The 26,701-nt window shown below is 40.7% G+C and overlaps 1 pseudogene; it reads right to left on the bottom strand.

The window, feature by feature from the left end:
* Positions 1–20,494: 20,494 nt before the first annotated feature.
* Positions 20,495–22,152, bottom strand: LOC102846225 (annotated as a pseudogene).
* Positions 22,153–26,701: the final 4,549 nt, after the last annotated feature.

The following is a 26,701-nucleotide window of genomic DNA, read 5'->3' as shown; positions in this document are numbered from 1 at the left end:
GAACAGACATGTTTGTCTTGGATAAAGCAGGAAATGAAACCAGGGTGCTCCTTCAAGGCAAGGATGGTGAAACATAGTCTCTCATACTTTGGACATGTTGTGAGGAGGGGCCAGACCTTGGAAAAAGCGATAATACTAAGACAAAGAGGAGGGCTTTGGAAGGGAGGAAGACCCTCTATGAGACAGATTGACACAGTGACTGTAACAAGGGCTTGAGCATGGCAGAAATTGTGAGGATGGCACAGGGTACAGCAACACTCCTCTCTGTTATTCATAGGGTTGCTATGAGATGCAGTCAATTTGACATCACCTAACAACAACATTGTTGATATCACATGCAAGCAAGATTCTGCTGAAAATTATCCAAAAATGTTTGGAACAATATGTCAACAGAGAACTGCCAGATGTGCAGGCTGGATTTAGAAAAGGTCGTGGTACTAGGGATATTATAGCTAATGTAAGATGGATCTTGGCAGAAAGCAGAGAATACCAAAAGAATGTCTATCTGTGCTTCATTGACTATGCAAAGGCTTTTGACTGTGTGGATCACAACAAGGTATGGCTGACTCTGAGAAGAATGGGAATCCGAGAACATCTGATTGTGTTAATGCAAAACCTATACTTCGACCACGAGGCAGTCAAAACAGAGCAGAGAGACACTACATGGTTCAAAATCAAGAAAGGGGATGTATTTTGTCTCCATACCTTTTCAATCTGTATGCAGAACAGATCATCCAAGATTCTGGGCTGTACTAGGAGGAATGTGGCATCAGGATTGGTGGAAGAATCATCAACAACCTGCATTATGCAGATGACACAACGCTGCTCACTGAAACTGAGGAGGACCTGAAGCACTTGCTGCAGAAGGTCAAGGACTGCAGTCTTCGGTATGGATTGAAGCTCAACATCAAGAAAACAAAGATTCTCACCATTGGACCAATTGGCAGCATCAGTATGGATGGTGAAGAGATTGAGATAGTTAACAGTTTTAGTTTTTGTTTACTTGGTTCCACAGTCAACACTCTTGGTAACAGCAGCCAGGAAATCAGGAGACAAATTGCACTGGGAAAGTCAGCTGTGAGGGGCTTCTCAAGAGTACTGAGGAGCAATGACATCAGGCTGGAGACAAAGGTGCTCCTGATCCAGGCTATAGTCTTTGCAATTATGTGCATCAGAGAGTTGGACAGTGAATAGGGATGATAGAAAGAGAATTGATGCCTTCGAGCTGTGGTGGTGGAGAAGAGTGTTGAATATACCATGGACTGCTAGGAGAACAAACAGGTTTGTCCTGGAGAGGGTGAAGCCAGAATGCTCCTTGGAGTCAAGGATTCTGAAGCTTCATCTGACATACTTTGGACATGTTGCAAGGAGGGACTGGTCCTTGGAGAGCGACATCATGTTTGGGAGAGCGGAGGGATGGCGCAGGAGAGGAAGACCCTCAATGAGATGGATCGATTCTGTGAGTGGAGTGGTGAGAATGAGTGTGTTTGCGACGGTGAGGTTGGCACAGCATAGAACGGCATTTAGGGCTCTTGTACATAGGGTCACTATGAGTCGCAAGTGACTCAATGGCACATAACAACAACAACAACACTATATGTAATAAGTTAAAAATAAGAAATTCTTTCTTATTCTTAAAGTGTTTTTTAAAGAAAATGAATTTTCAAAGTGAAAACAATGTGTTTATTGATTATAAAATGTAGAAGTAAACTGTACAACCACATTAACAAACATTTTAGAAGAAAGAAAATATAACTTACAAGGCTCTTAAAGTAAATGAAAATGGTATAATATTACATATGGCAGTAAAAATCCAAAAAGCAATTACCAGAAACACAAAGCTTAATTTATATAATATGTCAATAAAGGGGATAAAATACAATAATAAAAAAATACTCAGTCTAACAGAAAGAAGAAAAGCAAAACAACAGAAGAGACAGGTAGGAAACAAATACATGGTAGTGACAGATTTAAATTCAAATGATCTAAATACTTCAATTAGAAATTATAGATTGTCAGGCTGGTTATGAAGTAAGAGCCAAATATATACCCCCATAAGAAACTAATTTAAAAAACAGAGATACAAAGAGATTAAAGCTCTCAATCTTAAACAACAGCGCTTCTCTGCTGTTGAGTCAATTCTGACTGAGAGCAACCATCGAGGACAGAGTAGAACTGCCCCAGTGAAAATTCCAAATCTGTAAAATATTTAGGAAAGTAGACAGTCACATCTTTTACCTGTGATGAAGTAAAAATATGAAAATCCTTTATAAAAGAATATATGTGGTAATTATATAGAGAGAAATATACATGATGTAAAAATATAATGAAAATTCTCCAGGTCCAAGTCCTCTGTTGCATTTTAAATGGTCAAGCTAGAGGAAAGGAGAATAAAAATGGGCTTATTTATTGCTAACTTCTCTTGGCATGCATTGTCAATATTGAAAACATATTTTTAAAGCAAATTGATTGTTGCTGTCATGTGCCATCGAGTCAACCACTCATAATTGACCCTGAGAACAACACACCTGAAGCCAATCCTTTCCTGCACCATCTTCATCATCTCTGTTATACATGAGCCCATTGTTACAGTTACTGTGTCAATCTATCTTGTTAAGGGTCTTCCTCTCCTTTGCTAACCCTTCATCTTTCCCAGCATGTCTTTTTCCAAGGACTAACCTTCCTAACAACATACCCAAAGCATGTAAAACAAAGTTTCACCATCCTTGTCTTCAAAGATATGTCTCTGTGTGTGTGTGCCTCAAAGCATATATAGCTTAATCAAATTAAAAAATGTATGTCATTCAAAATTGGAGGAGGAAGAAAATACCTATATTAAAAAAATTTAAATGAAATAAGGGAAAGGGAAGGAAATAATGGAAACAAAGAAATATTTTTTAATTATTATTAAATTTTATTAGTTTTAATGAAAATTTACAGAGATTTTGGGTTCTCATTCATTCATTGTTGCACTGTTAAAGAAATATTTTTAAAAACAAAAAAATATAAGACAATGTAACAAAAGTCATCAAATTAAGACATAAATAATGCAAATGACTCAGAAACCTTCAAAACAAAATATGGCAAAAATACACCAAAAAGTTCTGGAAGCATTAGCAGCAGGAAAGTAGAATTCAAGGCCTTCCCTTTAAATGAGATAAGAGAATGATTTTATATGGTACAAAGAACCATTTCATAAAAGTTTTTTTTTAAAACGAAGAAACAACAGTGTGTGGTATAGTTTAAATGGGCTTTTAAAACGAAGAAACAACAGTGTGTGGTATAGTTTAAATGGGCTAAGTATACAATTGTGTATGCATATTAAAACTTCTGCTGGTGCCTTTGGGATTGCAATGCAGCTTCTTACATTGGGTCATCAGAGCTCCACCAGTAGTTCCACGGGAGAAGGATGGGCAATCTCCTTCCCTGAGATTAACTGCCTCTGAAAACCCGCTGGGAGGTCAGCTATGGGTCAGTTCTAACTTGAAAGCACACAACAGCAACAATAACAACATTATATTTCTAGGGAGCTTTGGTGACCTAGTGGGTAAGTAGTTGTGCTACCAACTCAAAGGCACAAGGTTTTAGTCTGTCAGCTGCTCCGAGGGAGAAGGATGGGAATTTCAATCCATGCAATTACGACCTCTGAAAATCAGTTTGAGTTGGTTCCCAGTGGAAGGCTCATAATAACAACCATAACAACAGTATCTTCTAGGGATCTAAAACCCATCAAGTAGATAATATATAAACTTGTAAAAATGTTGAATAACACAGATAATAAGCTTGAATTGGTAGATATATTAAACATGTAAAATTAACACATTTTGGGGGTAATGTTTAAGAGACTGTTGCACAGAGAAGAAAAAACCCAGCAGGAAAACCTCATTAAGTTCTTTTTCAGACCATATTTTCTGACCACAAAGCAAAAACAGATGTTAATAACAAAAAAAAAAAACTGAACAAAAAAAAAAAACAACACACCACCAAACCCCAAAACACCCAACCCTTCTTCAATAGGGAAGAGAAACTTGGAATCCTTTCTGCTCATACCACAGGCTTCTCTGCCCCCTCTCTGCTTGCCTCCCCCTCCTCAATGCAGGCTAGGGGGGGCTTGCAGCCATTCAACTGTCTCTTCCAGATACCAGATCTAAACGTTTGGGTGTCTGAGATGTTTATTTGGTGGTAGATGAGGGCACCTCTCAGAGCCCATGCAGAGAGATGACTGAACAGCCAGTCCCAAGATTTAGAACAGGGTCTCCGAGTAGGTATGAGCTTGGGCTCTTTGCTCCAATCTGGTTTTTCCCCTCAACCTTCTCCTCAAGCATAAGTATAAGCTGTTAATAAAATGGTTCATTATTGTTGTTGTTGTCATTTGAGTGAAAATTTACAAACACATTTGTTTTTCATACAAACATTCATGTACATTTTATAACATTAATTAGAATTTCCCCACTTCCTACGTGTAATTATGATTTCCATTAATCCATTAATTCCTGCATTGAGGGCTTTAATCTTGGTCAAATGATGCTCTTTGGCCTCACAGATAGATAAAGGGAAAGGCAATGTGCAATAAGGGGAAGTGCAGCCAGGACGCTTCACAGATGCAAGGATGGAGAAACTCAATCTCACATACCTTGGGCATGCAGTCAGGAAAGGCCAGTGCTTGGAAATAAGACATCATATCAGGAAAAGTGGGGGGTGGAAGAAAGAGAGGAAGACTTTCAACATGATGGGTGGACACAGCGGCTCTAACAATGGACTCAAGCATATCAGAGATCATGAAGATAGTGCGGGGTAGGGCAAGGTTCAGCTCTGTTCTTCGGGGCTGTATGAGTTATCACCAATTCTAGGCACGGAACAAAAACAGCATAATACCACTAAAGAAAAGGAAGACACAGAGAAGCCAACAGCAAATATATAGGCAGATAGAATGGCTATATATAGGTGAAAAGGACTACACATATGACCATAAACAGGCTTGGCAGAGGGCATTTTTGCCCCTATAGAAGCATATGCTGTAAATATATCCATATAGGAGAGCCGACTTGGAGTACTGCTTTGTCAGCTTTCTGAGCATAACCCAGCACACTGAGGAAATAATTGCTGGTCTGGGGCCTTGGGAGCATAGTCTTCCTGGGATACTGGACCACATAAAACTAAACCAAGACCAGAACAAAATGGTGACTGGCTACCATCACTGATCAGTATAAAAGGGATTACAGTAGAAGATTTTGGATAGAGTAGAAGCAAATATGGAAAGAAATGAAAATCCTTTATAAAGGACCACCTGTCCAACAGACACTGATGGAACCCCTGAAACCATCATCCTCCATCATCCTTCAAACCTGGAACAAAACTTACCCCCTTGACTCAACTTTCAACCAGACAACAATAGATCTAAGGTGACCAATCACACCAGGGAGGCGTTCACTTAGAATGAAATGGTCTTTTAATTACTATTTATTATCTTACTATGGTCATGGAGTTAATTCTAACTCATAAGTGATCCCGTGTGACACAGTAGCCAATAGGGTTTCCAAGGCTGATATCTACAGGTACAGATGACCAGGTCTTTTCTCTCACAGAGTCATTGATGATCTTTTGGATAGAAGTTGAATGCATAATCTCTGAGTCACCAAGGCCCTTTTGTCATCATGAGTCAGAACCTCCTCACAGGTGACCCTTCATTGGGTTTCCAAGGCTATAACTCACATGGGAAGAGATTGACCATCTTTCTCCCTTGGAGCTGCTGGTGGATTTGAACCAGTCAAAGAGGGGCAGACTTTTGGTTAGCAGTGCAAGTATCTGCAGGCTATGCCACCAGATACCCCTTCTTACATTTACCATCTCATAAACCTCTAGGGAGAAGTAGAGAGCAGCTGGATGAGGATGATTTATTCATTTCTATATCACAGATGTAGATATAACTGGCATGAGTTGTCGAAATATCACCTTGATTTCTAATACCTATCCAAAAGAAACATTGGTGGCACAATGGTTAAGTGTTTTGCTGCTTCTGAAAGGTGAAAGGCTGGTGATTGGAACTCACCAGCTACTCTAGGAGGATATCTACTGGATATCTACTGGAGATCTGCTCCCATAACGATTGTTGTTCTGATGTGCCATCCAGCCTGAAATGACTCATAGCTGACCTTCCAGTGGCCTTTCAGAGATGTTCAATCACTTGAGAGGAGATTCCTCATCATTTTCTCACACAGAAGCTAGTGGCTTTAAACTGCCTCCTTTGGGTTGGCAGCATAACTCCTTAACCCTGATTACAGCCTAAGATATCCTAAGGGGCAGTTCTAGTCAGTGCTATAGGGTCACTGCGAGTCTGAATCAATGGACATACCACCACCACCATCACTGCAGCAACAGCTAACTGCAAATTAGGAAAAAAAAAACCCAACCCTTTGTCTCCTACCTCAGACAAAAAATTCTACTAAAATACTACTGCACCTGCTTGGAAAACAAAACTTACAAAAACAAAATGTGAGCTACATATAGAGATAGAATGATAGTTTTTGTTGTTGTATACTGCTGAGTCAGAACCAACCCATAGATGAACCTTGCTCATCCTTCTCCCACAGAGCAGCTGGTGGATTCAAACCACTTACCTTTCAGATTGCAGCACAGCTTCTTATCGTTAGGCCACCAGAGCTCCCTTTGAAAGACAGAATAACCATACATTCTATCCACTCAATGCAAACATGTAGCAAACGATTGCAAAGACCATGGCCTGTATCAGGCACACCTTAGACTCCAAACTGACATTGTTGCTCATCAGTACTTTGGAGAGGTCTCTAACAGCAGACTTCCCTGTCACAATACTTCTTTTAATTTCCTGGTTGCTGGTGCCAAGTGTGTTGATTGTGGACCCAAGCAAACTAAAGCTGTTAACAATCTCAGTCTCCACCATCTATCAATCGGCCCAGTGGTGAGAATCTTTGCTTTCTTGATATTGAGCCTCAATCCATATTGAAGGCTGACGTCCTTGACCTTCTGCAGCTAGTGCTTCAGGTCCTCCTCAGTTTCCGCAAGCAAGGTTGTGTCATCTGTATAATGCAGGTGAATGTCGATCAAACTTCTGCCGATCCTGATGCCACATTTCTCCTCATAAAGCCCAGCCTCCCAGATGATCTGTTCTGTATATGGATTAAAAAGGTATGGAGAAAGGATACATCCCTGGTGTACACCCTTCCCAATTTTAAACTATGCAGTGTTTCCTTGCTCTGTTATATTGATTGCCTCCTGGTCCAAGTATAGGTTTTGCATTAGCATGATCAAGTGTTCTGGAATTCCCATTCTTCTCAGAGGTAGCCACAGTTTGTTGTGATCCACATAGTCAAATGCCTTTGCATAATCAATAAAACACAAATAGACATTCCTCTGGTACTCCCTGCTCTCAGTCATGATCCACTTGACATTAGATATAATGGTCTTTGCAATCACTTGCTATGCATCAGAGAGCTGGACAATGACTAGGGATGATAGAAGAATTGATGCCTTTGAGTTGTGGTGTTGGAGAAGAGTATTGAATGGACTGCTAAGAGAACAAACAGGTTCATCCTGGAGAAGGTTAAACCAGGCTACTCATTGGAGGCAAAGATTCTGAAGTTTCAGTTGACATACGTTGGACATGTTGCAAGGATGGACCAGTCCTTGCAGAGGGATGTCATGCTTGGGAGGATGAAGGGACAGTACAGGAGAAGAAGACCCTCTATAAGATGATTTGATTCAATGACTGGGGTAATGTGGGTGGTGGTGGCAGAGACAGTGATATTGGCACAGGATAGAGCTGGGTCTAGGGCTGTTCTTCACAGGCGACTCAATGGCACATAACAACAACAACAATGCAAACACACAGTAACTCTATAACACAGAGTTGAACTGTCTATAGGATTTCCAAGACTGTAAATGTTTTGCCACATTTTTCACCCACTGGTAACTGTGAATTAGACCCTCCCCACTTTCTGTTAGCCCTCAAGCAGTTAAATACTTTACCATCATGTATTTAAATATCTAGGAATATTGTTTAGCGATATAGAGAAATGAAGTTTTGATAGTTATCACAACACAGTTATTGTTAGGTGCCCTCAAGTTAACTATGACTCAGTGATCTGATGAGCAACAAATCCAAACCTTGCTCTGTCCTGTGCCATCCTCAAATCTCCACCATGCCCCACCCCATTGTTGCAGTCATTATGTCAATCCATATTGTTGAAGATCTTCCTCTCCTTTGCTGACCCTCCACTTTTCCAAGCATGATGTTTTTTTTAAAAGGCCTAGTTTCTCCTGGCAACATGCCTGAAGTATGTGAAATAAAGTTTCCCTATGCTTGCCTCTCAGGAAGCCTCTGGTTATACTTCCTCTGAGACAGAGTTGTTTTTTCTTTTGGCAGTCCATGGAATATTCAGCACTCCTCTCCAACACCACAGCTCAAAGACACTGATTCTTCTATGATCTCCATTATTCATTATCCACCTTTCACATGCATTCTGATTCAAGCAATTTAAAAATTAATGTGAGTGAAATAAACCAGACTAAGAAATGACAAATATGAAATTATCTCACTTATGTGAAATATCTTGAATAGCTGAAGGCTTATAGACTAAGGTTTATTTGTAGTTACCAGAGTTGGAGGTAGGAGACAATAGGGAATTATTGCTTCAAACGAAAAAACTTAAATTCATTGCTATCAAGTTGGAACCACCTCATAGCAGACTTTTCAGTAGATTTTAGAGGCTTTTAAGCCCTGTATTTCTTATGCAGAGCAGCTGGTGGATTTAAACTATCTGCCTTTGGATTAGCAGCATAACTCCTTACCTACTAGGAGTATTATTTCTGCTTGTAGTAATGAAAAACTTTTGAAAAATAGTTACTAGTGATGCCTTCACAGAATGGTAAATGTAATATATATAATATCACTGAATCATATTCAAGACCATCAACCATGTAAAGTCAAAAGACAGCATTTATTGTAGAGTCCTATAGACAGGAAGGGGTAGGATAGAAAGATCGATGGAAATAAAAATTAGTGGAGGTGTAATTGCATTGTGGATATGTAATTAACGCTATAAAACAAATTTTCTATTTGATGGGTAGAATGAAAACCAACGTTCTTTGTAAACTTCCACTCAAAATTTGAAAATGGTTAAGATGTCCCACTCTTTGTTATATTTGTGTGACCACATTTTCTAAAAAATGCAATGCTGCCATTTAATAATGCTTTTATCACCAAAAAGGGGGAAATGTGTTCACACTTATAAAAAGATATTTAAATAAAATATGCCCTAGAGAGAAATCAATAAAATTAAATTAGAGGTTAATTAACTGAAAAGCACAGAAAACCAATAGAGCAGATAAGTGAACCCAACAGTTTTTGGGGTTTTTTCTGGGAAAACAAAAGATTAAAGAGACTAGTATCTGACAAATGTAATTTATGAATAAGGTTTACAAATGACACCAATAAAAAATAAAGCTGCCAATGAAAGAATTTTTCTTTGACTTTTCCAAGAGGGTAGTGTACTAGGGGGGGATGGTTGGGAGGGGAGAAAAGTGCAGCAATGAATGAATGGAAATCCAAAGTCTCTGTAAATTTTCATTGAAATTAATGATAAACTAAAAAAAATAAATAATATAATAAAAAAATAATAAAGCTGCACAAATAATTTCATTGGATTTGAGATTTAATTTATCCTGAGTCAAAGAAAGAATTGGAAGTTTCCAGTAACAGACAATTCTCAGTTTTGCTAAACTTCTAGCAATTGCTCAAAGGTCTTTTGTACCCATAGGTTTACTCCCAGCTGCAGGAGCCCTAACACTACTCATTTTGAAGGAAAATCCTTTTAGAACAAGGCCACTGGCCAACTCTTGGGGGTTGGCAAGGCAATTTAAACTGTCTCTCTACATAAACTGAAAAAATTCAGGTTCCTCTCAAACCTCAGGGCACAAGGCCCATTCCTTTCAAGCATTGTGACTTTGTCTCTTTTCAAGCTAATCTCCATCCCCACTCACTCTCAGACTCTGAAAAATAAGCTTGGAGAATGTTGAAACTAGAGAGCACTGAGCTCTGAAAAATTGACCCGAAAATATTCAACTAAAAACTTAGTTAAAAAAGCAAATTTGGAGGAGTAAAGAGGGTGGGGATAATGAACATTGCATGAAAAAGAAAAATTTAAACACCTTTGCACCAGGCTAGTCAGTTAAATTGTTAATCTCATCTTTTCTACGTTTCAATTATGTAACTTCTGATTTTGCCTTTCTTGTAAATTGGAGTTAATCAGCACTTACGTGGCAGGAATGTGAGGAGGGAAAAGGTGAAATATGTAAACTATCTTGCAAAGATCAAAATGTGTTACCATGATGCAGGGAAGCAGGGAGGCCTCATTTCTGTGGTGATGGGCATGGGCAACACATGCCTCAATTCTTTTTGCAGTAATGAACGTTAGCTTTCAAGTGTATATGTCTTTTCACACCTCCAAGTGTAATGCATTATCTGGAACTGCCAATGGGCTGCTGAACACCTATTATAGGAAAGTCTGTTACAGGTTCTCTCAATCCTAACCAATCACCAATCTCTATCTCTCTCTCTCTCATTGTCATTGAATTGGAATCAACTCTTAGCTGATCCTTGGGTTTTTAGAGGCTTTAAATTGCATAGGAGACTTCCCTTCTTTCTACTGCAGTGCAGTAGCAGATTTGAACAGTTTGCCTTTGGATTGGTAGTGCAATTCCTTATCATTCGGCCCCCAGGGTACTAGTGTTGTTATTTACCCTCAAGCCAGAATCAGCTCAGAGTTGACCCTCCAGTGGGCTTCAGAAGAAGTATATTGCACTGGAGAAGATTGCCCATTTTTCTCCCTCAGAATAGCTGATGGATTAGATTTGAACTGCATGCCTTTGTGTTAGTAGCAAAAGTCCTTACCACTAAGAGCTCCATACCAGAGTCCTACTTGTTGCTGTGCACCATAGAGTTGGAACCGACCCCTAGCTTGCCCTCTGGCAGGTTTTCAGAGGCAGTTCCTCTGCCCATCTGTCTTCAGTGGAGCAGCTGGTGGCCTTGAACCATGTGCCTTCAGGATTGCAGTGCAGCTCCTTGTCATTAGGCCACCAGAGCTCCTACTAGGCAGACATATTTCTAAAGGTCATTATAGGCAGTAGTATGGAAATACCTAACCCTGTCTCCTGTCCTTCAGGTGCTTGATTTCTTTACCATCGTGGTCTTTTGGGTAATGTGAGTTGCAAACCTTGGGTGAAGGAATGGGAAAAAGTGAACTATAACTTTAGAACAAATGTGAGAAAGCACAGAACAATTGTGGACCATTAGACAACACTTCAATCAAAATGAGATTAAGGATTTATTTATAATTTATTATGTATGCTTTGATATAGTCTATCTCCCCTAATAAATAGCCCATGAAATCAGCACTGATCATGAATGTTTTGTGAGATAGATTTTCTTTAGGAAATTGTGCAAAGAAGAATCTGGTGCTCTATGTAGCAAAATGAGAGATAGGAGTTCCTAAAACAGATCAAAATAAAGTGATGTTTAAGTTCATGATAAAGGCTCATTTCATTTACTGGAGGAAAGAAGAGATTGTTAAATAAATTATGTGATTAATCACTTGGGAAAAACTATAAATTGGATGTTGAATGACTATTTAGGAAAAAAATCCTTACCTTACCTCAAAATGTTTTCAGACTTAAATGTAAAAAGGAAATTATAGAATATATAAATGAAGGGGAGCTTTAGTGGCCTAGTGGCAAGGAGCTGCAACTACAATCCCAGAGGCGCACGGTTCGAATCCACCAGATGCTCTGCTGGGGAAGGAGGGACAATCTCCTTCTGTACCAGTCAGATCTGATTTGACGGTACACTCACACAAAAATAATAAAATTTTTAAAAAAATAAAATTGAAAAAGAACATATAAATGAATATTCCTATAATCTCACTGTGAGAAAAAATCTTTAGAAGCATAACACAGAAACTACAAAGGGAAAAAAATAAGCATAAAGTTTACAAAAAGAAGTACTTTTGTAATTAAAAAGAGTAAACCAAAAATAAATATAAAACTGGGAAAATATTTGCAATACAAATAACTCTGTAAACACCAAATATAATTGTAAACAATAAAGAACTATAAAAAATGAACAGTGAAAACATTAGAAATCCCAATAGGAAAATTGGCCATGGGCCAAAGCAGGCAATTTGTAAGTCAAATTATACAAAAGACTATTAAATTTTGGTGGAGAGAAAATTCAAGTTTAGTAGATATTGAACAAGGACAAATTAAAACAAAAAGGGTGTCATTTTGTTCACTTAAAGTGACAAAGATACAAAATTATTATAATACCTAATTTTATTGATGAAATTAGGAAGTAATTTTTACCAAGGAGGAGAATGTAATTAGCTATAAACTTTCTAAAGAAATTTGACAATATAATTGAAAAATATTTTCTTTTTTTATTAAAAAATATTTTCCAACACTTTTCTTCACAAATTAAAAGTCTTTAAAAATGCATTTACTAAGTATATACTCTACTCACCTACATGTGTTTCTGAAATATTTTTAAAGCTGGCTATATTAAAGGCATGTTACGAGCCTTAGGATAATTGAGATCATTAAGGTCCCTGAAAATGGTTACATCTGCTAAAAAAAAAATGCATTTACTTGTCTACTAACATGTATTTAAGGAATTTATTCTAAGAAAAGAAGGAAACTTTTAATTTACAGCAAACTTTTTAAATAACCAACAATTAAAAGTATTTTAAATAAACTATGATACACATACACAATGTTTAATTGTTAATAATAAATAACATTGTCCTTTAAAGATGTGCATAGCATGTTATAAAACAGCTTATCCAATATAAAATAAAATCAAATTTTATTTTAAAACCAGAACAAACAACAATGACAAGAAACCAGCTTATTAAGGATGATCTCACTTTTATTGTACGCAGAAGGAGGGAGAGAGAGAGTTCTAGAAGCATTTAAGAGTACAGTTCTTAGAGAGGAGCGAACTCGGGGGAGGGGAGGGCTGGGCTGGGAGAGAAGTGCAGCAATGAATGAATGGAAATCCAAAATCTCTGTAAATGCTCATTAAAATTATTTTTAAAAAAAGAAAATAAAAAAAAGAGTACAGTTCTTTTGGCTACAAGAAACTAAGGCTTTATGCTAACTTTTTTTTAAAGGATATAGTTATTGGGTAAACAGTGAAATAGTTTATGAAAATTAAATAAAAGGTACATTTAGCAAGATACAGCAGGGAAAGGAACAAGAATAATGCCAGTCTTTCTCAATAAATGAACTTGAGGAACTTCTTTTTCTACAACTTTGATGAATTATTTCCACCCAGGATCTGTGTCTTTATAGTCCAAATGTAAAGTTTTAAGAGTAACTGACATAACTCAGGACTGTAAATGAATCTCTGCATTAATGAACTATGACCCAGCAGGTACTGCCAACTAGTTCTGATGTAGCGACAGCATATCTTTCCTTGTGAATCAAGCGTCATGGCTTGAGGTGGACAGGTGATCCAATAGACCCTCCTGAGAGAATATATACCACAATGCAGACAGGGATTGTCTCTAGGGTGAGCTTTTTGGTTTGAGGTTGTGTTATTCAGACTAGTTTTGGTTGCAAGTGACAGAAACACAAGCATCTTAGATAAAAGGTGGCAATTACTGATAGGCCTCAGAAACAACCAGGAAAAGAATCTTGAACACAGCTGCCAGAACTCTCTTTTAATTTCCTTCTGAAATGTCAGAGTTACTTTCTTCAAGCTGGATTCTTCAGAGAGGAGACCAATAGTTACTTTGTTGTTGTTGCTGTGTCCTGTCTAGTCCATAGTTGACCCTCCATTGGGTTTTCCAAGGCAGTTAGTCACACAGGAGTTGACTGCCCGTCTTTCTCCTGCAGAGCTGCTGGTGGATATCAACCAGGTACCTTTGGATTACCAGTGCAACTCCTTACCACTAGACCACCAGAGCTCCCCCTCTCCACCCTTGCAACTCTGCTTAGTTTAATTTAGACAGGAATCTTTCAGGTCTTGTTCCCCATTATATCGATTTATTCTACCTGGCATGTGTCAGGGCCCCAATACACATGTTAAACAAACAGATGGATGTGAAAGACGTGGAGAAAACCTAGGTAAAGATGATGCTCCAATTTTGGTGACCATGTGGGTTGTTGATGCCCTTTCTCACCCACCTATGGAAGGAGTAACAGGAGGCTTAGAAGGGCTAGAAATATTGCTTAGAGGCTTCGGTTTCACCCCATTCACAATCTAGGTGACTGTGGCAAGTAATTTCAACCATTAAATGCTCAGTTTCCCTATGTACAAAAGATAGAGACAATAGTAAAACTCAGTTTTTAGATGACATTGGGATGATTACATGAAATACACTGTGCAAAACGTTTAATAATCATTGACTAGTGTTAGTGTTTCCTTCCTTGAACCATACTGCACAATGATTTCAAGTTTATTTTCACTGCCTTTGTTATTAAAACTGATACTTTTCTTTTAAAAAACAAAAACAACAACAACCAAAAAACCCCAAATTGGCTTTTTATTTCCTGATGAGAGTTTCATGTTTCAACATTCATTCTCATTAATTGCTCTGTTTCCCCACATACAAGTTAAGGTTATGTGCTTAATTGCATTTGCCTCAAGATTAAGGAATCATTTCAGAGCCGCTACCTTTGTTCTGTTGTTGTTGTCATGTACCATACAGTCAGAACCAACCCATAGCTGACCCTCCAGAAGGTTTTCAGAGGCAGTTAATCACATGGGATTAACCACCATCCTCCTGCTGGTGGCTTCAAACCGAGTGCCTCGAGGATTGCAATGCTGCTTCTTATCACTGGGACACTAGAGCTCCCTTACCATTCATGTTAGAGTCTGTGCTATAAGAAGAGCTGACAGGTTGCACAAGAATGTCACCTTCTATGTTCTTGCCAAGCTTCCAAGCAATCATAGCAGAGGGATTGCTTGGAACCATTCTAAGGGAGCAGCAGAGTCTGGAATAGTGTGAAGGCAGCTTGACAGTCAGATTGACTCAGTACTGGTAGTCTCTCCATTGCTGTTACCTCTAGCCAACTCTTAGGGTTAATGGAGATAATGAGAATACCCAAGAGAGATTGGTTTCTCTAAATACTAAGGCTGAGACCAAATTTCCTCTTATTTGGAGTTTTGATTATCAACCAAGGGCTTGGAAGACATCTTTTACTTAGTTGTTAGATGCTCTTAGGTCACTATGACTCATAGCGACCCTGTACACAATTGACCTGAGCCCTGCCCTATCCTGCACCATCCTCAACATCTATGATCAACTTGAGCCCATTGTCACTGTCACTGTGTTAATAATCTTCCTCTCTCTTTCACCTACCCTCCAACCTTCCAAGCGTGATGTGTTTCTATAAGGACTAGCAACATGTGCAAAGTATGTGAGATAAAGTGTCACCATCTTTGCTTCCAAGGAGCACCTTGGCTACACTTTTGCTAAAACAGATCTGTTTGTTTTCTTAGCAGTCCATGGGATATTCACTACTCTTCTCCAACACCACAACTCAAAGGCATCAGTTCTCTTTCTGTCAGTCTTAGTCACTGTCCAGCGCTCAGATGCATAGTGATTGAAAATATCAAGGCCTGACTAAGGTGCACTTTAGTGTTCAAACTAACATCATTGCTCCTCAGTACTTTGGAGAGATCCCTGACAGCAGATTTGACACAAACAATATGTCTGCTGATCTCCTGACAGCTGGTACCAAGGGTGCTGATTGAAGGTCCAAGTAAGATGAAGCAATTGACAATTTCAATCTTTTCTCCATCTATCACAATGTTGCTTATTGGTTCAGTGGTGACGATTATTGTCTTTGTGGCATCAAGTTGCAAAATATATTGAAGGGTGTAGTCTTTTTTTTTTAGAAACAAGTGTGTCAAGTCCTCAATTTCAGCAAGCAAGAGTGTGTCATTTGCATAACACAGGTTCCTGATGAGTCTTCCTCCGATTTTGATGCCATATTCTACTTCATAAAGTCGAGCTTCTCAAATTATTTGCTCAGCGTAAGATTGAATATGTATGGAGAAAGGATACAACCCCTATGCACTGTTTTCCTGATTTTAAACCATGCAGAGTTCCCCTACTCTGTTGAACAATAGCTTCTTGGTCTAGATAGAGATTTTGTATGAGCATAATTAAGTGTTCTCGAATTCTAATTTTTTTTCAGTGAGCCATAATTTGCTATGATCCACACAATCAAATGCCTTTGCATAGCTCTGATATTTTTTGTTTTCACTCAAAATCCATCTGACATCAGCGATGATATGGATCTCACCTGGAAATAGACAATCCAGAAGCAATCCAAGTGGACCATCATGTCCCCAACCCTAGCTTTAGGTTTTGAAGCAGACATCCCAGACACAACACAGCTTTCATTTGAGGCATTTAACACATGCTCTTGTTGCTGTCAAGTGGGAACTAACTCATACCTGACCCCCCAGTGGGTTTGTTTTCAGAGGCAGTAAATCACAGAGGAAGAGGCTGACCATCCTTGTCCTGAGGAGAAGCTGGTGGATTCAAACCACATGCCTTTAGGATTACAGCACAGCTTCTTACCACTAGGCTACCAGAGCTCCCTACTGAACACATGTTGTTGTTGTTGTTGTTATGTGCCATCGAGTCACTTGCAACTCATAGCGACCCTATGTACAAGAGCTCTAAATGCTGTTCTGTCTGTACAAGAGCTCTAAATGCTGTTCTATCTGTGCCAACCTAGCCATCTCAAACGCACTTATTCCCACCGCTCCAGTCACAGAATTGATTCACAGCATATGCTTAATACAACAATCATAAGCATGTATTATTCAGGGTGTTATTATTCACGTGGCCGACAAAGGTGGGAAAAAAGAAAGATGTTTTCATTCAAGTCTTGAGCAGGCTTTCTCTACACAGGCTAATAGAGAAGACAATGTGAATGAGTGTATGAAACAATGTTGACAAGAGAGTGCACGCAACACAATGTATATGAATGAAACAATGTAAATGAATTGTTATATGAAAACCAATAAATTATTATTAAAAATATAAGAGAAAGCAAGGAATCATCTATTGACTTGTTCTATAGCAGCTGTTCACTCTGCAACATTTTGGAGCAAACTATGTCCAGCACGTCAAAGCAGGATGGGACCTTCCCCTGGATGAAGCTGGCCCGATCCACATACTTTCTGGAAGTGAAGATTTGGGGATGAATGTGGTGCATGAGGAGGAAGAAGGTGAAATCAAAGCACTATGAAGAAGTCTAATCTAAGGAGGATATAGAATCAGAATCAGGGCATTAGCTACACCTGGGACAAACCAATATTACATCATTTCATCCAAGAGCAGGCCTCACAGAAAACAGATCATGCCTACCCTAAGCCTAGATGCAGGGCAGTGGGCAAGGCCAGGACAAAGCGCGTGGAGTAACATGTGCCCGTGAGGACCCAGGCTAAGGGTGTTGGGCCAGAAGAGAGCTCCGGAGAAAAGGAGCAGAGCATAATGCCCATTAAAGTCCAGCAGGCTTCTTGCTCCACTTGTAGAAACAGGAACCTTATCACCCCAATTCTCAATGACTTATCACTCTTACCCCACCCCCTCCCACCTCCTGCATTCTGAGCACAGCAACAGAAGGATATTCTGTCTCATGGGCCAAATGCTTAGTCAAGATTCAGACTAATAAGGAAACATTTGGAGAAACAGAAAGTAGGTGTGGGGGAGGAAAATAAATATCCTGAGTGGCTGCTACAAGTCAGGACAGGTGTGTGTCCTATTCCATGATCCCATGAAGATTTTAAAAATCACTCTTCATTTGAATTTGAAACTTTTTATTTTATTGCCACATAAAGACGAGAAACTGAAGTTTAGTGTTAGAACTAGAATTTTAATCTAATTTGGTTCTAAGACATGGAGTCTAAGCAAACACAGGTGGCCCCTACACTAAAAAAATTTGAAGTTGTTTCCCAGAAGGCTAATCACTCCCAGTTAGGGATTGAATTGTATCCCCTCAAAATATCTAAACTCTGGTGGCCTAGTGGCAAGAAGTTGTGCTGCAATCCTGAAGGCACACAGTTCAAGGCCACCAGCCGCTCGGCAGGAGAAGGATGGGCAACCTCCTCTGGTGTGATTCAACAGCTGCCTCTGAAAACTCCTGAGAGGGTCAGCTGTGGGCCAGTTCCAACTCTACAGTACACAACAGCCAGACTGTAGTTATAATCCCTTTCACAATTTGTTAAATTAATAAAAAATGAAATTATTCATTACTAAATTAATGAAGAGGCAAGATTAATAAATGAGCCAATCTCTTATGATATGTAAATGAAAAAGATTAAACAAGAGTGGAGATAGATGACTAGTGAAGGACAGAAGACTAGAGAATATTGCCCAGGAGAAAATTCTAGAGATAAAGCCTTCCTCCAGAACCAATACATAGAGAAAGGAGTTCCTTAGAGCTGGTGCTGTGAATTCAGGCTTCTAGCCTCCAAAACAGTGAGAAAATAAATATCTCTGTTATAGCCACTCCTTTGTGGTATTTCTGTTATAACAGTACTGAATAATTGAGACACTTCCCTAACCACTGTTCCAGGAAAAGTAGGGAAAACAGAACAGCCGATGCCAAAGTATGACTTTGATTTCCAAGTTAGTGGCATCAATGTAGTGTGTCACCTCACACACCAAGGTGTCTGCCTCCTGCCCATGAACCTCCTCCCACAACCAGACCACAGAGAAGTCTTAGTAATGTTTATTATTCATTTAAATAATAGGCTAAAAGGTACTAAATATCATTGTTAAACTGTTTAACATTTCTAAAACCAGGTGAATAATAGCAACAAGTTTTCTAAAATCTCTTTATATTAAATTATGTTAGTTTTACAACTAAGTAGGCCTTTTACGTTTTTTTTATTTTCCTTTAATTACTATTTAATTCTCATGCAAGCTATTGATACAGGCTCAGAAATACTACCTCCTATTACAGTGGAGGTCAAACACCAGAAAATTTTATAAAATCAGCAGCGAGAAGATTGGCAGCAATGAAAACTAAAGCAGGTTCTTGGAGCAAATGCAGATAAAACCATATGATCTGCAGTGTTGCTGTTATAGGCTAATAATGATAGATCTGATCAGGGAATACTGCATAGTGAAGTGGACTTAGTGGGAGGGATTGTATAACAGTGAAAGAATTTTTCTTTTACTTTTCAAAGAGAAGAGCTAACTGGGGCGGAGGTGTGTGCCTGGAGAAAAGTACAGCAATGAATGAATGGAAATCCAAAGTCCCTGTAAATGTTTATTAAAATTAATAACAATTAAAAAAGAAATTAGCAAAGTTTTAGCCTCATAGATATACTGAACATGTCAGCTGGGCTTATAAAAAATGTTTCTAGGGTTGTAATTACTCCAAAGACACTGTAAAAAAAAAAATAAATTGTTTGCTGAAACACTGTACAAAAATTGTATGGATAGTTTGATGTCATCCCCTCTGACAGTGCCCCTCAGTGCAGTGTGCACCCCTTCCCTCTCCCCAGGGACAGCACTGTCACAATAACAGGATATGCTGAGCACGCAGAGTTCACTGGTTATCATACATACACTTCAGTCACCTGCTCTCATCCTGCCTGTTTACAAGTCAGGAAGTGAAGTGGGGATGGTAAGGGTGACTGGGAAATTGATATGCAAGCAAACTCTAGAAGCTTCACTCAGCAGTATGGTTCTCTTGCATTTTGATAGCAGCGGGATGGATAAAATGCCAGTTTCCACTGAGATGAGGACGTGACCCATATTTCCCAGGGCCATACTACGTTGGAGTTGGCAGTAAGAGACATCAAATAACTTAAGCTACAAACAGAATCATCAAGGCACAGCTGCTCCTTCATTCAACCAGTCCTTTCCCTTCTGGTTCAAAAATTCATGTGAGCTCACCAACTCACTGCTGGTGGCCTAGAGGTCAGGAGTTATACTGCTAACCCAAAGGCAGATGATTCTAATCCACCAGCTGCTCTGCAGCAGACAGCTAGATGATTTCCTCCCAGGTGATTTGCCAATTCTGAAAGCCTGCTGGAGGGTAAGCTATGAGTTGGCTCCAAGATGATATCACATAATAGCAGCAGCAGGAGCACCAACTTAACAGAATTTAGAAGACTTTTTTTTTTCCTCCTTTGTGGTACTTTTCTTTTTCTACCTGGGATGTAAACAGTGTGAACATGAGTCTGAAAACCAGTTGCACTGAAACATTCCAGTAAACCAGCAACACAGAGGGGCTGGTGGACACTGAGAGACGGTGTGGTGAGTCCAGAACAGCTTCCCCTGAGGGACATTTGGTCCGAGTCCACAAGCCAAAGGTACTGTAGGCAGAGTGGAGTTGGACCATGCAGTGCAGACTGTGGCAGTAAGGACAAGAGGGACCAGTCACGATGGTGGTTTGGTGCTCAGTATGAGTTTATTAGCTTCTGTGCTCACACTTTCTGTTGTTGCTTGATGAAGTTGATCAGCCCATTGGTGGAAGAATCATGAGAGATCACTGGGTTGGTGCCTTCAAGTTTAGGTTCAATTTTCTTAGCCAGCTGCTTGCCTAGCTCCACCCCCCACTGGTCGAAGCTGCTGATGTCTCAGATGACTCCCTGAATGAAGATCTTCTGCTCATACATGGCAGTCAAGGCTCCAAGAATAAATTGCATAAACTTGGAGAACACAGTGGAATTGGTTGGGCGATTTCCTGCAAAGACCTTGTGTGGCAGCAGTTTTCTCCAATTCCTCTGGACTCATTCCTGTCACCTGGAGCTCCTTCCAGGCCTCTTATTTTGTCTTCCCCTTCATCAAGACCTGGGGTAAGATGTTGGCCAGAAGGATCTTTTGATGCAACTCATTCCATATAGGGTGTTGGGTCTGGACCCAGATAAAGAAGTCACAAGGTATCATCCTGGTGCCTTGGTGGATAAGCTGGTACAAGGCATGCTGGCCATTGGTCTCTGGCTCCCCCCACAAGATGGGGCCCATCTGGTGGTCCACACAGACACTGGACTAGGTAATGTACCTCCCATTTGATTCCATGTTACCCTGCTGGAAGCAGACAGCAAAGTGGTGGAAGTACTGGTCATAGGGTAGCATAGCCTGTGTCTCACAACCAGAGCAGTTGATGTACCAGATCCCCAGCAGAACCAGCAGTACAGGGGCTTTCTTCTCTAGGGGCACAGGGCAGAAGTGCTGGTCCATCCAGTGGGCCGCTGGGAGCAGCTCAAAGTTGTCACAGCCTATGTGCAGGGCAATGGAGAGTCCAATGGCTGACCACAGTGAGTACCATCCTCCTACCCAACCCCAGAACTCAAACCTGTTTTGAGAGTCAATTTCAAACTCCTTCACTTTGGTCGTGCTTGGTAGACAGGGCAACAAAGTGCTTTGCGACTGCAGAAGGATCCTTTGCTGACATGAGGAACCACTCCTTTGCCGTCTCTGCACTGGTGATGGTCTCCTGGGTCGTAAAAGTCTTGGAGGCAATGATGAACAGGGAAGACTCAGGGCTCAGTGAGGCCAGGGTTTTAGCAATGTCCCATCAATGTTGGAGACAAACCAACTTGGGGAGCACCTGCAGAGTCTGACTTGAGGGCTTCAGTCACCATGAGGGGTCCCAGGTCAGAGCCCCTGATGCCTATGTTGATCACATCTGTAATGGGCTTGCCTGTGTACCCCTTCCAGTCACCACTTTGGACATGCTGATTGAAAGACTTCATCTTGTCCAGTACCCTGTTGACCTCAGGCATCACATCCTTGGTGTCCACCACGATGGGAGTGTTTGACTTGTTCTATAGAGCCAGGTGCAGCACAGCTCGGCCCTCAGGGAAGTTCATCTTCTCTCCATTGAACATGTGTTCCCGGGTGGCCTCCACAACCCTGGACTTGGCCAGGTCCACCAGCATCTGCATCACTTCCTCTGTCACCGGTTCTTGGAGTAATCCAGTAGAATCTGTCCATGGTTGGTGTTGAGGGTCAAGGTGAAATGATTGAAGCGCTCCTTGTCTGAGTGGAAGAGGAGACACAGGCTGAGCTCAGAGCCCTGCTTGTGGTGCCACTGCTGCAGGTTCTGGAATTGTGGGTTGTGGGTAAGCGTGGCCATGGCAGGAGAGGCTGGGTGCACGGACCTAGCAGACTTTGAGTAAGCATTTTTTGTTGTTTTCAGTTGCCGTTGAATACAGTTTGACTCATGGTAGTTCTGTATGCAACAAATCCGTCATTGGGATCTATAGTATTTGTGTGGGTTAACTCTCAGAAGCACATCACCAGAACTTTCTTCCTGGTCCTTCTTAATCTGAAAGTTCTGATGAATCCTGTTCAGCATCACAGCAATTTACAAGTCTCCAGTGACAGATGGATTAGTGGCTGCACGTGAGTGGCATTGGTTCAGAATCCAATCTGTGTCTCCCACATGAAAAGCAAGAATTCTACTGCTGAATCACCAATGTCCTCTTGGTTAAAATCCTAGTTCACTATCTGGTTCTTTGGGCCTTCTCAGAAGGTTGTTGAGAGAAATAGAGTAAGACTAATTAAGAACAGCGTAATTGTAATGTTCACCCACTTTGCCTACAAGCAATTACAAAGTCTTATCAGTTCAAGGCCTTGAACACTTCAAAGCAGCCTCGGCCTTGCCTCAGCTCAGGCTACAACAATGATCAGCCAAAAGAGCATTTCTGATTTCACTGCCGTAACAGAAACACATATTTGAAAGGAAAAAATATGTTTATAATACAACTATGATCTTGGATTTTCTCATACCGTGTATGTGTAGTAAGCTGTTACTGTAGGTTAGACACTCTCTGCTTCTCTTCTTCATGTTTATGTCTAAATTATGTCCCTCTTCCTTAATCTCCAGTGTTGTGTGGCCATGGGAAATGTGGGTTATATGCCCACCTCATTCTGTGCACCATGGGAAGTTATGCTATTCAGTCACTTTTTAAGGAAGGATCACTTCCTTTCTAGTTCCTTCTCTACTTGTCATATGTGACCTTGTGTACATCCTGGTCTAAGTAGTTTGATTCTGCGGTGGTGGTTCCTCTTCTGAAGCCAATCCCAGATAACATTTTGCCTTTTCCCACTGTCATGTTGACAGTTTATAACCATCACTGGAACCTAAGGAAACTCTATGCCATTAAGAATCACTCACCATTCATTCCTCCATTCCCTGGTCTCTGGAAACCATTAATCAGCCTCCTGTCTCTATAGATTTGTCTGTTCAGCATGTTTTATAGAAATGAAGTCATATAGAAAATGTACCTTTGAGAGGTAATGTTAACCTATCCGTCTGGCAGCTGCAGGGCTACCAAGGATTTCAAAATGGCGTCATGATGGATGTCTTGATTGCTTGCAGTGCATCTTACTATGGCCCTTCTATGCATAGTCTATAAGAAGCTGTGGTGCCCTAGTGGGTAAGGAGCTGTGTTGCCAACCCAAAGGCAAGTGGTTTAAATCCACCAGCTACTCTGTGGGAGAAAGATGGGCAATCTTCTTCCATGTGATCTACAGCCTTTGAAAACCCACTGAAAGCTCAACTATAAGTTGTTTTTTACTCAGTGGTATTGAATTTGGGGGTTTTTTGAGGCATAGTTTAATGTGTTTTGTATTGTTAGTGAAAAAGCAACTCATCTACAGCAGTTCAAATCTACCAATGACTCTGAGTGAGGAAAATGGGCCATCGCCTCCCTCAGAAATCAAATGAAGGTCACTATGAGTTAGATTCAATTGAATGACAATGATTTTTTTGAGAAAGCCATGGTCTTGTGACTCTCATAAAATGATTGGATTGGTAGGATTATGTAAATAAGGTGCTTGTTGCCTACCAATGAGGTTGGACAACTTGTAAATAAAGTGTGTGGAATTATGTGATGGGGCTACGCAAATAAGGTATCTGGAACCTGAATGAAGAGAGTAGTCATTTTTCCCATTCTTCTAGGCTTGAAAGCAAACAGATCCCAGAGGCAGAATAGGTGTTCTCAGTACCATCAAGAAGAATAGCCAGAATTGAGGTGTGTCATTTGGACCCTGAATCCTTGCTCTGAGAACTTCCTAGACCCAAGAAACAGAAAGAACTATAATATTGGAGAAAATATATGATGGAGAGAATCTGCAGCAAGCACAGCAGAGAAATAACGCCAGCTATGTCCTGTGTGAGACAGTGGGCATCCCAGTTCAGGGCAGAAAAGCTGAGTTCTTTGAGTCAAGGCTTACTCAGGGTGACATTGCCTCCGGTATACTCAGTGGAATTGAAGAGCTTTATAATACTTGCCCAGACTGGGCAGGCAAGGGCTGGAAGGTCCAGGAGCAGAGACAAAGGGCAATGAGCAGGTCTGGCTAAGAAGTAGTCCTGACTGAAGAACTGTGTCTGAATTATTCATGATCCTGAATTGTAACTTATTTATTTTCCTAATTGTTGTTGTTGTTGTTAAGTGCCGTCGAGTCACAGGCGACTCATAGCGACCCAGTGAAGGAGAGTCCTTGCCGCTTGGGTGCCTTTCATCCTCTCCCCAAGTTCATAGGGTTTCCTGAGGCAAGCCATTCCTCCTTCCACGCTTGTTTAATTGGGGAGCTCCACCCCACTCTCAGCTGGCATTGGTTAGCCAACCATTAATGCATTTGACACATCAGTGTCACAGTGTTCAGCCTCACAGCAACCACAAGTGACCATGGGACGGCAACTTGTACACCAGGGCTATACGACCTAGAGGAATGTCTGAACAAAAACAATGAAAGACTGGCCTGAGGGCCGGGAAGGTGTCATAAATGACAGCATAAAATATGAGTCCTGTGTGGCCATTAATTGTCAAACTCAGTTGTCCCAAAGGAAGGACAGCTGGTACCTGAATTTGTGTTTCCCTGCTCCGTTCTGATGACTGCCTCTTGGTCCAAGTATAGGTTTCGCATTAGCATGGTCAAGTATTCTGGGATTCCCATTCTTCTCAGAGTCAGCCACAGTTTGTTATGATCCATACAGTCAAACGCGTTTGCATAATCAATGAAACACAGATATACATTCCTCTGGTATTCACTGCTTTCAGCTAAGATCCATCTAACATTAGCTACGATATCCCTAGTATGGCTCAAATCCACCAGCTGCTCCACAGAAGAAAGACAGGAAATCTCCTCCCATGTGACTTATTGCCTCTGAAAACCTCCTGGAGGATCAACTGTGATGAGGTTCTCACTCAATGGTACATGATAACAACAACCTTTTTGGAGGCAGATGACCAAGTGTTTTTAGCATGAAGCCACTGGAGATTTGAGCCTCCACGTTTTTGTTTAGAAGTTGAGGGCTTCCTGTTTGTACGACCCAAGCATCCAGTGTTGATTAAAAAAGACTAAGCAGAAGTGGTTGGAGAAGGAAGAGAAAATGTGAGATAGTACAGAACCCAGAGGAAAGTCCATGTCAAGAAGGGAGGTCAAGTGAGGTGATGAGTGGAAAATTGAGTTTCCCAAAACCACTGTTGTTAATGAGATGCCTCGGCGAGAAACCAGATGGCTGTGCATGATGAAGAGGTAGAGACAGACAGAGTAAAGTGGTTGTATCAGAAGATGAGGGTGAGATCTAAGGAGGGGTTTTTTGAATATTTTATCTTTGTTTTGGGCATAGGAGAAAAGAGCATATTTTAATAATGACAGGAAGTCTCATAGAACATAGAAAAGGGGCCTATAGAGAAGGACATTTAAAACACCAGAGAAGACAACCATACATTGTAGTCCCTGTGTTGGGGAATCCAAACATAAAGTCTGTCTTCTAATGGTGGACAGAAACACATCTTCTCCAGCTGCAAAATCCTGGAGCAAAGACATGGTCAGACACGTGGTCTGTCAAACGTAACTGAAAACAGGGAGACCCCTGGTAGTGGCTGCAGGGGAGCAGAGCATGGCAAGTGGGCTCCAGGGTGCCAATTGCCTCCTCCCTGGCTGGCCTGTCCTCACATGAATATGACTTGCTGTGAGTGGTCTTAGTCAAATCATTGGTGCGGGGTTAGCCTGGCTAATGTCAACACACCTCCCTCCAGAGTCCTTCTTAGTTCTTCCAGAGACATGAAGAGTCTCTATTTGAGAGCCTTTCATGGTATCAAAAGGGACTGTAATGAAAGAGAAAGGATTAGGGTAAGAGAAAACACAATTTTCGAGAGGCAGATTCTGCTTCTACCACAGCCAATCTAGACAGGGAGTTAGGAGCCAATCTAGACAGGGAGATCAACTATGTGGAGGGAGCTTGTTTGTTTCACGGGAAGAAGTAGAAACAGTATCATTTTAAAAAGTAAGTAAATCTGGTGTTTTTGTAGTCATAAATTACCCGGTCTCTGCAGGATGTGTGTCCTGAGATTTTCTTGGCTTCTCAAAGGAGAGTTGGCTCTATTTCCAATGAGATTACACAAAAGCCAGGGCCAACCAGCAGCAGAGACATAATTGTCACATCTCCTTTTGCAAAGTCAAGAGATGAGCCTGTGCACCAGAGGCCAGAGCGAGCCCTCAGAAACGGTGCAGGGGGGGTGGGGGGTGGGGGCGGCATCATCTGCAGGTTCAGCCAAAGGTTCATCATCTGCTAGTTTGACTCTGGTTTGGGGTCCCTCCAGCGTTCCTGTCATCCTGAGATTTACAACGCTGCCCAAATCCTTCTAAATGAACTCTCTCCCCCTCTTCTCTCG

This window comes from Elephantulus edwardii, unplaced genomic scaffold (genome assembly GCF_000299155.1).
Source record: "Elephantulus edwardii isolate Elephantulus edwardi_28Jun2011 unplaced genomic scaffold, EleEdw1.0 scaffold00297, whole genome shotgun sequence".
Classification (NCBI taxonomy): domain Eukaryota; kingdom Metazoa; phylum Chordata; class Mammalia; order Macroscelidea; family Macroscelididae; genus Elephantulus; species Elephantulus edwardii.
This window is presented reverse-complemented; position numbering and strand designations above follow the sequence as displayed.